At 38.1% G+C, this 17,105-nt stretch overlaps 1 protein-coding gene across 1 annotated transcript in view; it reads left to right on the forward strand.

Moving 5' to 3' along the window:
• The window catches only part of CHRM4 (cholinergic receptor muscarinic 4), a 1,937,157-nt gene that overhangs the window by 1,449,029 nt on the left and 471,023 nt on the right, over positions 1 to 17,105 (forward strand). The window contains exon 5 of the mRNA XM_044082625.1: positions 15,270 to 15,306. The gene's annotated coding sequence lies outside the window, so the exon portion shown is untranslated. The remainder of the gene's footprint in view (positions 1 to 15,269; positions 15,307 to 17,105) is intronic.

The raw sequence follows: 17,105 nt of genomic DNA on the forward strand, positions 1-17,105 counted from the left end.
AGGAGGGTTTATCCACTGTTAAACATCCTTTTTTTCTGTTTGGTTTGATAAGTTGAAACTTTGAACGTTTTGCTTCAACTGTTTAAAATTTCAACAAAATTGCTCTCCACAAAACATAGGAAAAATATTTGAAGTGGACATATACATGTGTTATGCCTCAGTATAGTCATCTATGTATGCATAAGTAATGCAGCAGGCCCACCCGTGTAGTAATGGTCCACATTAGTACCCCAGTTACAAATGTGCTGAACTACCATGTCTGCACAATCTTATCAGAGAAGATGAACAAGCTGTACACTGAAGGGTGTGGCTGTGTCCCTAGGACAGAATAAAAATAATTGTGTTATGCACGCTACTGGGGGGGGGGGTGGCCCAGTGGTTAAGGTGTTTGCCTTACAAAGACAAGGTGCAGGGTTTGAGTCTCACAAGGGATAATTGGCTAGGCTTACAATGACTTGCAATGGCAGTTATCCTAGTACTTACCTATGTTAACCTATGATGATAACTGTGTGGACCTTGGCAGTTGAATTTCTCTGTGAGAATAAACAGATAACATTCTTTAATGAACCCTAGCCAATACCTCTCAACTGTACAGAGTTTTCATTCTGCGGTAGCGTTGTCGCCTCACAGTAAGATGCTGTCCGGTTCGATTCTCAGTTAGAGCGTCTTCTGCGTGGAGACATGCGTGAATGGGCATACCTTCGTTGAAGGTTGTGCATCAGGGATGGTAACTCTGCACGTAAAAATCAACTGTCAATCATTAGCGGACCGGCGTTCCGCTGTGGCAACCCCTAACCGGGAAAAGCCGAAAGACACAACAACAAAAAATGTATAAGAAAAATGCAGTTACATTTGTTAAGTATAAAGCATTAAATATGTTGTAAATAACCACATACTAGATGTTCTGCTCTGTTTAAGAATATCATTTCCACAGTCTCTGTAAATACAGCACATCTAATATTGTTGAAGACTGTAAATGTTATAACATGCCATTAAACACTACATTGAGTGAAAAGGCTTCATATAGTAATAGGTTGGCTCCATTAGAAATAATAACTCGAGGAAACTGGGAGCTGAACAACAAAGCTCTTAAAATTAGGGTCAGACAATCTTCGCAAGTCGACTGTAATGATGATTCTACTATCATTTTTCTGCAAGTGTGATGACATTTTGTAAGTCAGCGATCCTAAGTTCATTCATAGTTTGAAGGCCAGCTCTAGCATCTTATGTTTTTTACTGTTTTCTTAGTGCTTTATCAGTCTTCACGTATTGCTCATCAGAATGAATATCTCTGAAACAGGCTTGTTTTAGGACAGTGTTACCGAATCATAACAATTGTGAAATGTTGACAAAGAAGAAAAGAAAAGTGAGTAGAGGGTGAATGTTTCATCTTCTGTGAAGTTAACACCTAGTGTTTCCTACTGCTGAAGAAGCCATGCATCATTTTCTCTAGTCAAGTACCTGTACAACTATATACCATCTCTTCCTTGACTGATCTTTGAAATTCTGGAGAGAAGGACTGCACATTAAGTTAGAGATGAATGAGAACAAATAGAGCACATTTCTTCTCTGTGCCTTCAGTGCAATGATGCAGTTACACTGGAAACTACAGAGCAGCCTGCAAGACCTCAGGTCTCTGCCAGACCCCACCATGTAGTGATCTAGTTACCAGCCAGCTACACCTTCATTTAGTCTAGCCTCAGATTATAGGCTCTTAGAAGAATGTTTCATTAAGCTTTAAAACTTAAAAATTAAAAATTCCACTGGCTTTATGAAATCATGACCTTGCTTACAGCATATCTTTGAATATGCTGTTAAATTTATCTGCTCTGCAAGAAGTCATATGCATGTAAACAGATCATTAAATTCCATGGCAGATGGGGTATCTAACAGTATCAGGGCCCATTTTTGATTGCATTTATTTTACAAAAGTTACATTTACCAAAGTGATGAGTTGTATTATGACCCTGCATACTAAGGAAATATGTGTTATTTTTATGAAATTATTTCAAAATCACTTTTAGTCTATTAGAGGGCCATAGACACACAAATAAATGATGGAAATTAACGTACTGGAATAACCTTTAGACTTAATATATATATATATATATATATATATATATATATATATATATATATATATATATATATATATCTGTCTATAGATGTGAATAAGGCTATTCATTGAAAATAAATTCACAGCTTTCTATGATTTCCCATTCATAGCCTTTCTGACGAAATGGGGTATCTATGCTGAAAGTTTGAAAGAAACTTAAAGTGGTAGTGTAGCCATGGTTAATTCAGACTCGTCTGTGATATAGTTGAAGACCATGATATTTTTAACATGCTTTCTACCATATTCCTTGAATTGTTCATTCTTTCATGTTCACAGTATATTTTTAGTAAGGTTCTGCTATTTTAGCCTTTAGTCTTATATGAGCCATTTGTGTTTACTGATTTTCCCTGTCACTGGGACAACATCTTGGCAGCATTTTCATATTAAGAATTTCTGGAGTTCTTGGTCTACTGTCTGCTGGCAAATAACAGAAAAGTCTCTAAATGTAAGGGATCCCACATGAGGAAATGACACTGAACACATTTGATATAAACACAGCATCTTAAATAAATCTAAAACCATCCCATCTAATACATTGGCATTACTGTTGCAAATATTTTACAAACCACCCGCTACCACCCCATAGCACACAGTGTTGAAGGGGGGCTTTGACTTCCTATACTACTCTTACACACACACATTCTAACGCAGAATTGAAAGCAGCTGCACAAATCACCTCATATACAGGCATTGACTTTCTATTGTTCTTTATTACTGGAACGACTGGTACAGTCAAGTCATCTCTCTTTACTCGGCGCAACACACTCGCGGTTTTTAACCTTCTGCTTTAAATAGTAATAAAGGACTACCCAAGAAGTTCAGGCTAAATTGTGTTTCTTCAAAAATTTGCATTTATGCCTTTTTAATGTTCCCATGGCTATGGTAACCATTTGTTTGGCTTTTGACAATTAGTGCATCACCTCCTCTCTAGTCCGTTTATCACTGCTGTTATCAACTGTTTGTAGCATTGTTTCATCTTGAAATTTTATATGACATTTAATGCCATTTTCCCTGACTCATCTGTGTACAAGTTCAGCAATTATTGTTTTATATTTATACCTTACTGTCTCAGAAGATTAGTTGACTGCGATAACCTTTGCAATTGGATTGTTGTAAAGATGTGTTTGGGGAGGGTGATAAATCCCTCATACTCTTTTTATGGTAAGTGTTTACTGAAAAATGATTTTATGTAAGGACACAGAGCTTATTACTAGCGCAATTTCGAGACTGGTCCCAATAATGTGTCTGTCATTTGACCAAAACTATACAACTCTATACATAGCAAGTTAGGCTCATTTTATGTTCCTACCTTTATAATATCTGCAGCTTCTTCACTTCATGCATCAGTTAGGTTACACACACTATAATTTTTACCATTCTGTATACTTTATTTCTCATTTTGTTCCTCTCATTTATTAAGTTGCAGATTCTTTAAGTGTTAACCTTTTACGGCATTTTTGCCATATTTTATATCAACTTTGAGTTGTACTTGGTACTTCTAAACTATTCCCTTTCTTAGTTGAAATAACATTTTTTATAAGCACATTCCACAATGCTATGTAGAAATGTTTGGATACCATTCACTTCTCTATCCATTGATGTGACAGTATTCAGCATTTCATCAATTATCAGCAATAAACCCTACCCCCCCCCAATCTACAGTTCTTATTGAGTCTAGTAAACTGTATAATATAATTACATCTCATTTTTTTCTCTAATGAAATCTGAAATACTCCAAAGGTATCAAAGGTTTTGAATTCAGATGCTTTTGTAAGATCTTTCTGTTTTCTTCTCTAACTTCCTGAATAGTGTATTTGAAGCTACTAGTGGCCATTGCATTTAAAAAAAAACAGGACCAGGTTCCAGAAGACACTGTGTAAATAATTTAGTCTATAAAGCAGGCTTACAGTGGATTAAGTCACTTAGACTGAGAGCAAGTCTCTTGGAATTGATCTCACACAGACCTACCTTAATCATTTAATCTGCTGAATAATATAGCTCCAGTCTCTGAATATAATTTGACCATGTGCGTTGGTCACTAAAAAATATTCTAAGATGTTCATTCATTTTACAGATCTGTTCACCATTTTGTAAAATGTTGGTCCAGTCTGCTTGTATCTACTACATTTATATAACTTCATACTTGTAGATCAGAATGCAAGTGAAGTGTGTTGTATCTTTAAGAAGCATATCAAGGCTGTACATGCATGTATAAATTCCAGAAATGTGCAATGCCTAGTGCTATTTTGTAAGAGCAGCCAGAGTGAAAGCATGCATGATCGCAGTTGTCTGTATATTAAGTTAAGTTAGTCAGTAAACTTCTATAGTGATGTGTCTGCATAAAATAATGCTGCTTGAACAGAACCCACGAAGACTCCTCTGTTGTGACCAAGGTAGGACAGTGACAATACTCCATTTATATTTCAAAGTGTCAAGAGCTGATGTCTGTTTCTGTGATGGAAAGTGCATGGAATGTACATGGCAAGTGATCTAAATTATTTACTTTCTTGTCCCTGTACTGCCATAGTGACCACTTTTTTTTAATATCTTGTGGACATTGAGTGTCACTATGAACTTTTAGTAATAATTAAAAACTGCAGCAGCAACATGTCTAGTGGCCTTCTGGGATCTGTCCTGTCTGAAAATGTAAAGTTAAAAAGAAAGTATGACATCTTTATTTTTAACATGGGATTTTAGAAAAATCTTAGTCAGTACTAAGATGTCTGGGTCATAATCATCTATAAAAGCCTGCTATCATGTTGCATAAATTTTGTAAATTAAGAATAATAGAAAATTTCGAAGTCTTTAGCATATTTTCAGTAGTGTTCATTTGGGTCAGTAAAAGCTGTATTTCTTTCCATAATTTATCTTTGCTGCCTGGTAATCATCACCCCTTCCAGGCCAAAAGTTTTATTTGCTCCCTATCACCAGGATGACAGTCAATAAAAAGGGCCATAATTAGGGTAACCCTCTGGTGTGGGTTGTTTCCCCCACTTCCCTGTCCAAAGGAAGGAGGCATGTAACGGGCTTGACTGCACAAGATGTTCTCTCTCACTTTCACAAGAGACGTTATCAGTAAGCAGTTCCACTCCCTTCCCTGAAGCAGAGGAAGTGCTTTCCCCAATCTCCACCAGAAAAATCACATCTGCCTGTTTGCTCTCCAAATTTTTGTGAGTCTCCTACCCCCTGGATGAGACTAATGGGTAGAGCCCATTCAGTTTTGTCTCTCCCCTGCTGGCACCACCAGTGCAGTAATCAAACCCTGGTCAAGTGGAACACAGTAAGGGTTTCAACCCTCAGCACCGCAGAGCCAAGTGAAACAGGAAGTTGTACATTAGCATGACAGATGTGCCTGCTGACTAGTGTTTTTGCATCATTATTGCATGTTGGGTAGATGGTGCAGAGTTAAGTCGATATATCCAGACAGCTTTATGAGCAAGAGTTACATTCATTTATCAATTTGTATATCAAAACTTAGCATGTTATATATTTTTCTACTATTCTTTGGATTGTAACTGTGTTCTTTTTTAAATACTTTGCTAGTACATGGTAATACTCTTAGTAGTTCTCCCTGGGATATATCTAGGATGATGTGTTATACCCTGTATGACAGCATTATTCTGAGCTGGATATGTGGCTGCTATAGTTTGGTTTTGCACTTATATGTTCAAGGTAAAAACAGGGGTATTCCTATGCAATAATCCATAACAAGGTGTGATTATATCAGGATTTACCTATGGCTGGTGTGGTTTGATCAGGAGAGTGAAGCCCAAGTGATTAAATGAAGCCTGCTGTGGGTAAATCCTGATATACCAACAAACAGTAATGGATTATTGCATTTATACAATGACACTATTTAAGAGAGAAATTGTTTACTTTTCTTAAATAATATATCAGTGGCCAGATTTTTTTCTATTTCTATATGCTCAATTTATGACACGCTGGCTGCGTTATCCAATTAGCATGCTCATTTTTGCATAGCAATGAGCAGTCATTGTATAATGTATGTTATTTCTCGCAGATTAGTGTGGATGATAAAATGATAAGAGGTAGATTTAGAGATGATGGTCTTAACATTGGTAATTTGTCATTTTGTCCTGCCATATTTGTTTAACTTTGCATTCATTTCTGGGAAGGTTTCTAATTTGGAAGTTACATGCGGTGTATGGAGTTAGGATCTACCTTACATAGAGAGGAAAGCTATCAGAACATAGGCCCCTTTTTAGATTTGATTGGCAGAGTAGGGATATTTGTGACTCTTTAACCTGAATGTTATTTTTTAAATGAATTTGTTTTTGATTTGAGGTTTGGTGCAGTGAGTGGGGTTAATTAGAAATAAATGCAGAGATGTTAGAGCAGGGTGTGATGGGGTTTAGGTGAAGGAGTAGAAAAGCCTATTCCAAAGGAAGGAACCCTCTAGAAAGAGACAGCAGACTTACCAGTCAGGAAGGCAATTGTACTTGCATATAAGTTGGTCAGCTAATACATTATAAATGCATGGCAATTTCTGTGAGAAAAGGTGTCTGTAATGTAAATAGCCCAGAAGGTGGCAAATCAACTGTGAAATGGTTAAACTGGAATCTAGTGATGCACATACAAGGGAAAGCAAAGTTCACAAAAATGAGTTTTTGAAAAAACTTGTATCTTTATTATGTGTAGCAAAGACAATTGTAGTCTTGTAATTTTTTCAATTAGCATTAACTTTTTTTTTCAAGTAGTTAGTCTGTGTACATCAGCCAAGTGAAAGATGATACAGTTCCAACCAATTACACAAAGAACCCCCACAGACACACACACACACACACACACACACACACACACACACACACACACACTTACATTGAAACAGTGGTGTGATTTTGGAGCTTTATTTAATCTACACGTTTCTTTTGAATGTTTATGTTAAACAGTGCTTCCAAGCAGGAAGAGGTTAGAGGAATTTTCGAATGAAGAAATGAAAGGTGAAGATTAAAAGTGTCGAACAGAAAATCCCCAGGTGTTACATTTAAAAAGAAATGAACAGCAATAATGCAAACAGAGATGTAACATGGCCCTAGGACAGACCCACAAACTATGTGATTCTAAGCTACATTAGAAAGACATTAAATGACACAGATGTTTGTTAAGCCAGAATTTTGGTAATAGCCAAACGAATGACAGTCAGACGCACGGCAACTATAAAAACTTTAACAAATGCGAGTAGGTAAGCGCTTTCACCACTACAAGTGGCTTCTTCAGACAATATAACTCACAAAAGCAGAAACAAGCATTTAAATAGATGACATCAGCTAGTCACTTTTTAAATAAACCAACAAAATGCACAGCAGTCACAGTATTTCATTTATTCAGTGCTAAACCTGTGTCTTCCTTCATTACCAGCTCATAAGAACAGATAGAGCATGCTACATCATCAAATTCAGGAAGTAAGCTCTTAAAACAACAATATTCATATATTGCATGCATCAAAATTCAAAGTTACTACAATTATAAATACACAACATAAACAAAAGCATATAGTTCATGAAAACAAGAACAGACATTTAAATAAATAACATCAGCTACTCACTTTATGTTGTTGTTGTCTTTCGGTTTTTCCCGGTTAGGAGTCACCACAGTGGAACTTCGGTCCACTAATGATTGGCAGTAGATTTTCATGAACACTGAGGTGCCAGCTCGATGTTCAACCTTCAACAAAGGCACGCCCATTTACGCATGTCTTTCGAATGCCCACCCAGCCGTGGGGAGGACATGCAGACTCCACATAGAAGGCACTCCCCGCACTCCAGCCGAGAATCAAACGGAAGAACCTCTTGCTGTGAGGCAACAACGCTACAGCTGCACCACCGCAGAATGAAGCATCAGCTACTCACTTTATACTTTCTAAAAATAAGCCAGTAAATACACAGCAGTCACAGTATTTCACTCACTCAGTGCTGAGCCTGTGTCTCCCTCCACTACCAGCTTCACAAAAGCAGATAGAGTATGCTGCATCATCAAATTCAGAAAGTGAGCTCTTAAAGCAACAAAGCTCATATATTGCATGCATCAAGATCATCAAGAATTGCTGCAATTACAAATGCACAATATAAACAAGCACCAGAATGGATACTCCAATCATAATCACATCCATATATAAAATGCAAAAATAGTAAAAACAAAAGAAAGGCAACCTATTTAGGTATACCTCTTTTATTTAGAACTGGCTTAATGGAAACTACCCCATTGAGCCTCGACCCCTGATCAGCTCTAAGCTTAAGGATCCAGTGAAGCTCTCCTTCTTCCATCCTATTCTCAATAGTCTCGTAATCTAACACTAACTCCTACACTTTGAATAACCCTAAATTTAAATACACGCTTACCTTCATTTGCTTAACACATATCTAGATACAGCACTGTTATTACTCCGTATATGTATACTGTAAAGGTGCTCCCTTATTTGTTTCCTTAAAGTACGTCCCATCTTGCCCACATAAAATCTCTGACAACAATGGCACTGTGCTAAATAGACTATGTACCTAGTGGCACAATTAGCCCTAGGAGTGAACTTATACTCCTTACAAGTATCCGGATGTAAGAATGTGCCCACAGTTTATATATGTTGGCAAAAACCACACTGGCTACAAGGGAATGTCCCAGCCATCCCACCTGTACTCTTAACTTCCCTATCTGGAAAGCACAACAATCTTTTCAAGGGCATGCAGTTCGTATAACAAAAATGAGGCATATCCCCTACCACTCTAGCAATCTTTGCATCCGTCAACAACATTGACCAGTGTCTCTCAAAAACTTACTTTTTTGATATTATCTACATTATTAGTGTAAAATATTGGGACTTTCACAACAGTCTCATGTTTCTCTTCCTGGGTGGTTTGACCTATATTATTAAAAATTGGTCGATCGGAAAAATATGGTTTAGCTCGACCTTCTCTTAGCCCATCAACATGTGCAAGTATGGGGGTAAAATCTGAACCTTTATAACCCCAATCACTCAAATTTTGACACAGAGTATCCCTACCTCACCTGTAACATTCCTCAGTATTGTGTAATCTGGACATCCTCACCCCCTGCCCCTTGACTATGTTATTAAATATCCATTTTGGATGCATACTTTGCCTATGTAGCATCATGTTCCTATGGCAGTCCTTTATATACAGACCTGTGTTAATAGGAGGCCCTCCATCCTTGGTAACACACACACCTTAGAATTCAATAGACATATCAGAGTACTTCAAAGTGAATCTCAAAAATTCAATAGATCTATGCAGTGCCTCAACAAATTCATGTAAATTATCAGCCGTACCCCTCCAAAGCCAAAAATCATCATAAATGAAATGGCGATAGAACAGCACATTCTGAACAAACATTTCCATGTTAAATACCACATCCAATTCCCATTGGGCCACCACTGCATTCGCATAGCTGTTGGCACAACACGTGCCCATTGCTATGCCATGTTTTTGTATGTAGTAACCATCATCAAAGGCATTATTGTCCAGAACCACATTCATGAAAGTGCAAATTAGACCAAGTTTCTTTCCATACTCATTATGATAAAGCAGGTACCTACGTAAATATTCAACACCTTGCAAATTTGGTATAACTGTGAACACAACATCCATTGTCACTAGTAAATATTGACTCAACCCACCATATGATTTCATAAAATCAAACAAATCTTGTAGGAACTGCTTAGTGTCCCTTAACACAACCATTGACTTATCTAGTATAGGTCTTGCATGGTTTTTAATGAAAACTGAGAAGGGTTCAGTAACCGGACCCATTCCTGCCACAATTGGTCTAAACGGTGGTACTATGGGGATCTTTATGAATCTTGAGGAGATCTTGAAATAGAGGCACTATCGGTGTATCAACTGTCAAAAATTGCATCAATTCCATGGAAATAGAATAACTAAGTAAGCAGTCATTAAGGAGAATCCGCAGCTCCCTACATATGCCTTCAATCCTCCTAACATCAGTCCTTTCATAAACATCAGCATTAATTAACACAGATGCAATGGAGTCCTAATAAAAACTTCTATTCATAGCCAGCATCATACTGCCCTTATCTGCAGGACAGATGACTATAGTCTGGTCACTTTGTAACTTATTCAGTGCTGCATGCTCACAAAAGTTTAAATTAATAAAACGTCTCCCATCCTGTCTACTATTAAATACCGTATGAAGCTCATCTTCACATATTTTACTGAGAGCCTCAAGAATAGGGTGATTCACAGGCACAAAATCACTGAGCTTCTTTAAACCCATGTCGACTCCCCATTTCACCCTCAAGAAAAGACATTTTCAACATTACATTTCTAATAAACAGTTTTAAGTCAGTAATAGTGTCCGAAAGGTCCGATGCACAAGTAGGAATAAATGAGAGACCTTTATTAAGGATGGCAAGCTCAGTCCCATCCAGTATCCTATTCGATAAGTTCAGTACTAGATATTCCGCGGATCACATATTCTTTTTAGGGTGGGAAAATTCATTGACTCTATGGGTTCTTTCCTTTTCGTTTGTCCTCTGCTTCTGGACCAGTTTGAGCCTCTTCCACTCTCCACTTGAATAGGAAAAGGTGGTTTCGGAAACCACTGTTGATGGAACAAAGGAAACTCCTTCCTACTCACCACCATGAGATCACGTTGTTGTTCATTTTCAGCATTGCAGTGACCCTCTGATGTATTTATTAAAACATTCTTATCCCCTAGAGCATCTGGGGGTAAAGATACCTGCTTGCCAGGCTCCACATTCTCAGCAGCCGCAATCACCAGTCCCTTTTAAGTAGGGGTACTATACCAAATTTTGGTAGTACTAAATAGTAGGGGCAACATTTTACAGAAAATGACTCACTCTTTGTGGCAAGGCTAAGTTCATAAAATTAAAAACAATCTCATATATATAATTAGATTAAAAATTTAGAGCTCAGACATTTCATTACACTTTCTTATGAATGTGCTATGATTGTGGTAGCCATCGATATAGTCATTCTGTATTCTAGTAAAAAAAAAAATTACCATTCTAGAAAAAACATGCTGAAATCCTGTCATTAAAACATAGATAATTGTCAAAGCTATGTGCTTTGCATTTAATTTGTCACAGTCTCTAAACACTGTCATTTCTAAATATTTTGGCTTCAAGATTACAGTACAAGCTTTTTTTTTTTTTTTTACACTTTATTTTGTCTGTGTCAGCTGGTTTGAGCTTTGTATGTAAGCTGGGAAATCCAACTTCAGAATAATACATTTTCAGTTTTATAATATTAGACTGTGCTGCCCTTTCTTACCACCTAATTTATTTTTTGGATTCCATCTAATGTTTTTCAGTACTAAAAGTTTTATGTTCTGTTTTCAATGCTCTTGCAGAAGAACCATGTTTCACTTAAGTTACAACTCCAATATATATATATATATATATATATATATATATATATATATATTAAAATCCTATTTAAGTGACCAAAGAACAGGAATCTCAAAATAGTTATAAAGTTTGCTGGACCTGGAGACCATGAATTATGGAACAATGAATGGTGAAAGAGATACAAATAGTCGCTGCTGTTCTCTACTGACTGTACCACCTGTTCATAGGTAGGTACTAGGCTATCAGCCCAAGGGCCTAAGTAAGCCTAGCTAACAAGGTTCCCTAGCTTACGCCACTCAAGAAAGTTAATTTCCTGTGCCAGTGTCGAGCAGAGCCACAGAAGTGATCCCGGGGTGTATTTCCCATCCACTCATAAAGATTTTTCTTGAAGAGTGCAAATGAGGAACTTTGCTTGACATAGATGGGTACCTTGTTCCAGAGTATAGGAAGTCTCTGAGACAGAAATCTCTCCCTCCAGCATGTCCTGTTTATTGTGGTGACAAGTTGTAGGTTTCTAGAGCATGTAGCTCGGAGGGATTGGGATTTCTTTAGGTGTAGCAAGTCCAACAGCTCTGGGTTTAACATAGCTGTATATGTTAGGCAGAGATCTCCTCGGAGTAGGTGGTATGCTACAGAGTAAAGCTGGAGTTTTTTGAGACAGTCAGTGTAGGGCATCTGTTTGAAGCCAGTAATCCTCTTTGTATGGTACTTTTATGGGCTTTTCAGCTGCTGCAGATGTCTTGTGAGGTACATTCCAAAAGGGGCGTTGTAATCTATAATGGGTCTGAGTGCCGAATAGAGGGGAGCAATGACCTCTTTTTTCCTGGATGAGAACCCTTTTGTGATGAGGTGTGCCACATAGAAGGGTTTCCTGACTACTGTGGCAATGTGATTATCAAAGGAGAGACTACTGTCCACCTGGGTCCCAAGGTCTCTTATTACACATTTGGCATTAAGTAGACTGCCGTTTACATGGCAGTTCATGGGTACAGAGTTTTTACCAAAGGGGATGACAATGCACTTTTTGGCATTGAGCTTGAGGCCATGCCTCTGACACCAGGTATCTGTCTCAGTGAGGCCCTTCTGTAGGATGTCCACATCATTTGGGGACTCGACTATGGCTAGTAGTTTGCAGTCATCTGCTAACTTCATTAGCTAGAGGCCTTGTTTGGTATAAACAGGAGAAGTCCCAGGACTGAACCCTGTGGTACTCCACTATCACTGGTTTGAAGTCAGATTTTGAGTCTGCAACCTTTACAGTGTGGGTTCTGAAAGTGAGCTAGATGGCAACCCATCTTGTGATGTAGGGATTTATACCTAGTTTTGTGAGTTTAGCTATAATTCCAGAATGGGGGATGGTGTCGAAAGCCCTGGCGAGGTCAAGATAGGCTGTGTGAACCACCTTACCCTCGTCTACGACTTTGACTGCCTCAAAGAAGTCATTCAGGTTCAGAAGGCATGATCTGCCTTTCACAAACCCGAACTGGATGGGGTTCAGAGTTTGGAGGTTACCAATGTCTTTGTTTATGAGTTCCATGATGATGCATTCCATGACCTTGCAGATCAGGCTCATCAGGCTAATAGGGCAATGGTTCTGTTTGCGATAGCACAATCCATGCACTCGTGTAAGTGCTTATAGAGTACATGTGTGTAGGATTCAGAAGTCGTAACTGTATTGTCCATATGCATGAGTGTCATGAAGTTCACCACTTCTGTCTTAAGAAGCATGAAGTTGGCTTTGGAAAAATTTTTTACCATAGTTTCCTTAATGGTGGGTGGGGGCGGGATGCGGATATCTAGGGTGATTAGCTTATGGTCAGATCTGACCAACGAGGAGTTGGCTTCAGGTGTGGAACACCAGTCACTCATGTTGGTAATGACTAGGTCTAGGATATTGTTGCCCCTGGTGGGGGTGTGGATAAGTTAATCCAGGGCATTGGAATTTATGAATTCCAGAAAGCATTGGGTGAAGGAGTTGGCACATGAGTAATTTTCCCAGTTAATGGTGGGGTAGTTGAAATCACCCATTATTAGGGTGTTTGGTTGAACCCTAATATTTTCCAGTATATCAAGAAAAGAGGAGTGGGACTCCTGGGGCATGGTGGAGGATCTGTAGCAAGCTACAATTTGGATTGCAGTTTTCCCAGAGTTAGTTGCAATTGGATAACCTCGGATGCATTATCGTGTGCAACTGGCCTGGAGGTGTGGATATCCTTAATGAATATGGACACACCACTGCCTTTGGTGTTCTAGTCCAGGTTAGATGGCCGAAAAGTGTGATATGAGTTATAGCCTGGTAATGCAGGGGTGCTCTCTAGAGCCTTGAACCAGGTCTCAGTCACTGCACAGATATCTATGTTCTCCATTTTAAGGAGTGCCTTGAGTGAGTACATTTTGAGATTTGCACTTCTAGCATTGAGTAACATTACCCTCTGTGAATTATTAGTAATTGAGTTTTGTGATGTGTGGAGTGTGGGTAACAAAGCCCCCCTATTAAAAAGCTTGCATTTCCTCCTTCAATTTTTCCATTTTGTGACTCTCTCTCTCTCTCTCCATGTCTGGTAGTCTGAAATGGAACAATGAAACGAGCATGATTGTGGCTTCCACTGTGAATTCATATAGATCACTTTTATATCCGATAAATCATCAGCAGCATATAATGTAGACAGTGAACAGATATGCAATACGTCCACTGCTCAACAAATCCAGTAACTTTAGAAATATAAAAGTAGCCTTAATCTGAAAAAGACTGTAACTCTAAAGTATCAGCACTGACAGATACTCATCTGCATTATATGGAAATTATCACATCTATTAGCCAATACATGTGTTTATGTATAAACTTGGCAATTATTGAAAGTTTTTTTTTTTTTTACTACCCATCATTAATATGGACAGCTAAATCGAATGTCCCTTTGCATAGAGGATATCTGATATCAAAGAGCAGCTCAGATGCATAACAAATGGTATATCACTTGACTGTTTATAACTAATCTCTAATAAAATATAATTGTTTATTATAATATACTACAGCACCATCTGCTTTGCAATTCTGCAACCTTTGAACATTTTTCCACAGAACGGCTTAGGGTTAGCTTACTTAACACATTACAAAAAGAATATATGAAGTTCATTACTTTAATTTTAGCTATTAGACAGTGGAATATATTACTCATCGATTGTGTTAGTGTTTAATGCATTGCAGTTTACTGATGCAGCGGTTGGCATTACCACCTCACAGCAAGAGGTTCTCTGGTTCAATACTCGGCTGGGGTGCCTTCTGTGTGAAGTCTGCATGTCCTCCCTGTGGTTGCGTGGGTTTCCTCAGAGTGCTCCGGTTTCCTCCTACATCCCAAAGACATGCTGTAGGTGGATTGGGCACACTAAATTGGCCCTAGGCATGAGTGCGTGCGTGTGTGTGCCTTCTGTGGAAGGTTGGGCATCGGGCTGGCAACTCAACACTGTAAAACTCCACTGCAAATCATGAGTGGACGGTGATCCACTGTAGTGATCCCTAACCGGGAAAGGCTGAAAGAAGAAGAAGAAGTTTACTGATGGTGCTCTTATGTGTGTGTGTTGTGATATGATATGAGGTTGTGTTTCTTGTTATGCAAAAAGAATGAAATGTTAGAGAGAGAGGATTAGTAGCTGCATATACCTAAAAAATGACAATGTTGAGTATTTGTGTACAGTTAAACAGAGTTTACTGGTATAGATGGATCAAGTATAGGTGAAGACTGGGAAGGAGAAATGTACCTGACCGACGTACTCATTTTGTTTTTTTATTTGCAGGAAATGCAGCAGTTGGATCTGACCTGTGAACAAGCTGGTAAATATATAACGTCTGTTTCTTTAATAAAAGATACACATTTATCTTCTCTTGCAGAAGAGAAGTGCAATATATGTTTAACAGAATATTGTATCGGTGTAATTACATGTACGTACTAAATATTATTGTTTTACTTAATGGCCATGTATTGTTGTTGTGGTATACTCAATTACTTCTAATTAGCTTTGTTTTTCTACACTTATTTCAGTCTTCCTATTATAATGCCTACAGTATTACCTAGCAATAAAGGAGATCAATTCTAATGGTAGGGATCTGAGTTTGAATCCCCCTAGCTTTCATGACCACAGTGTATGACTCTATTAATGAAATACCTTATAATACTGGGTATCCATTATAAAAGTTCAAAATTTGAGAGTTCCAGAGCAAGGGCTATTTTGCAAAATGACAAAAGTGCGTGTCTCTAGTTATTTATAGTTTACACATCCTTTGCCCCTATTCCACTACTTCAGTTATGTACCACAGTGATAAATGACTGTTCTTCTAACATATTTATTTTTATTTTTGTTTAATTATCTGAGGATCTTTATCAGCCATGACCCAGGCCAGACCTAAAAGGCAATTCTTAAGCAATTCAAGAAAATTATAGTTTGGTACAGCTGAGGTGTAACCCCAAGTCACAAATTATAGCAATCTACTCTCAGACAAGGAGGCAAGTGTAATGGACCAATCTGGGAAGCAGCTGTTCATATCCTCGACCTTTGCCAACTGCAAATTATATCACTCCCATTCTGTTTTCAGTGATATGTATTGCATGAACTATTGCATTTGGCTGAAGGACAAACCAAAGCACAGGGAGTCATGTCAAGCATGCATACCAACATTGTGCTCTAGGAGTGGTGCAGTGACATAAAAGAAGCAACCCACAAAGCAGGAAATGTCAGTCATTTACCAATACTCTTGAGTGTCCCTCATATTGTTAACTAAAAGTACTAATGTCATGTTTAAATGTTCCCATTAAGGGTCTGTTGTTGTTTGTGTGGAAAGTTGAGGAGCATCAAAAGTGCATGCAAGAAAAAGACAAATATTGCAAACCTTTTCACCTTTGGGAATACAGATCCACCATTCCTAGTACATATTTAAAATGACAAAAATGAGTCAATGTTGGCCCTACCTTGGGTGTGACCTAAAGCTACAGCAGCAACAATACGACTCAGTTGAGAGCAAAGGAATGCCTCCCAGTGATTTTAGTAAGAATTCAGGATATCCAAAACACACACGTAACTGAAAACACCAAAGCAAATGCAAAGCTTCCCTGCAATACAAAACAAGGACACAGCTGTAATATAAGCGCTTTTTGTTCCCTATAGTCCATACAATGGAACTTCATCAAATAAAAACGTCTTACACACATCCTCTTTTATAACAACTCCGATGAGGTGCAGCCAATGAAAAACAACCATTAATACTTTGAAATACATTGCTGCGTTGTTTCTTTTACAATGATGAAGCAATGTATTTCAAAGTATTAATGGTTGTTTTTCATTGGCTGCACCGCATTGGAGTTGTTATAAAAGAGGATTTGTGCAAGACATTTTTATCTGATGAAGTTCCATTCTATGGAATAAAGAGAATGAAAGCACTTATATTACATCTGTGTCATCGTTTTGTATTGCTGGGAAGCTTTGCATTTGTTTTGGTGATTTACGGACTCAGGATGCAAAGGTCTGCCCCAGGGAGCCTCATAACATTCCTGATTCCAAACCAATTGGAGGTAAGAGGCCTGTGAGGGAAGAATCTTTCTGCACTCACCTCACAGTTTAGTTGTCTCTAAAGACAAG

Source organism: Protopterus annectens, chromosome 9.part0, assembly GCF_019279795.1.
Source record: "Protopterus annectens isolate FY-2018-M chromosome 9.part0, PAN1.0, whole genome shotgun sequence".
In the NCBI taxonomy this organism is placed as follows: Eukaryota; Metazoa; Chordata; order Ceratodontiformes; family Protopteridae; genus Protopterus; species Protopterus annectens.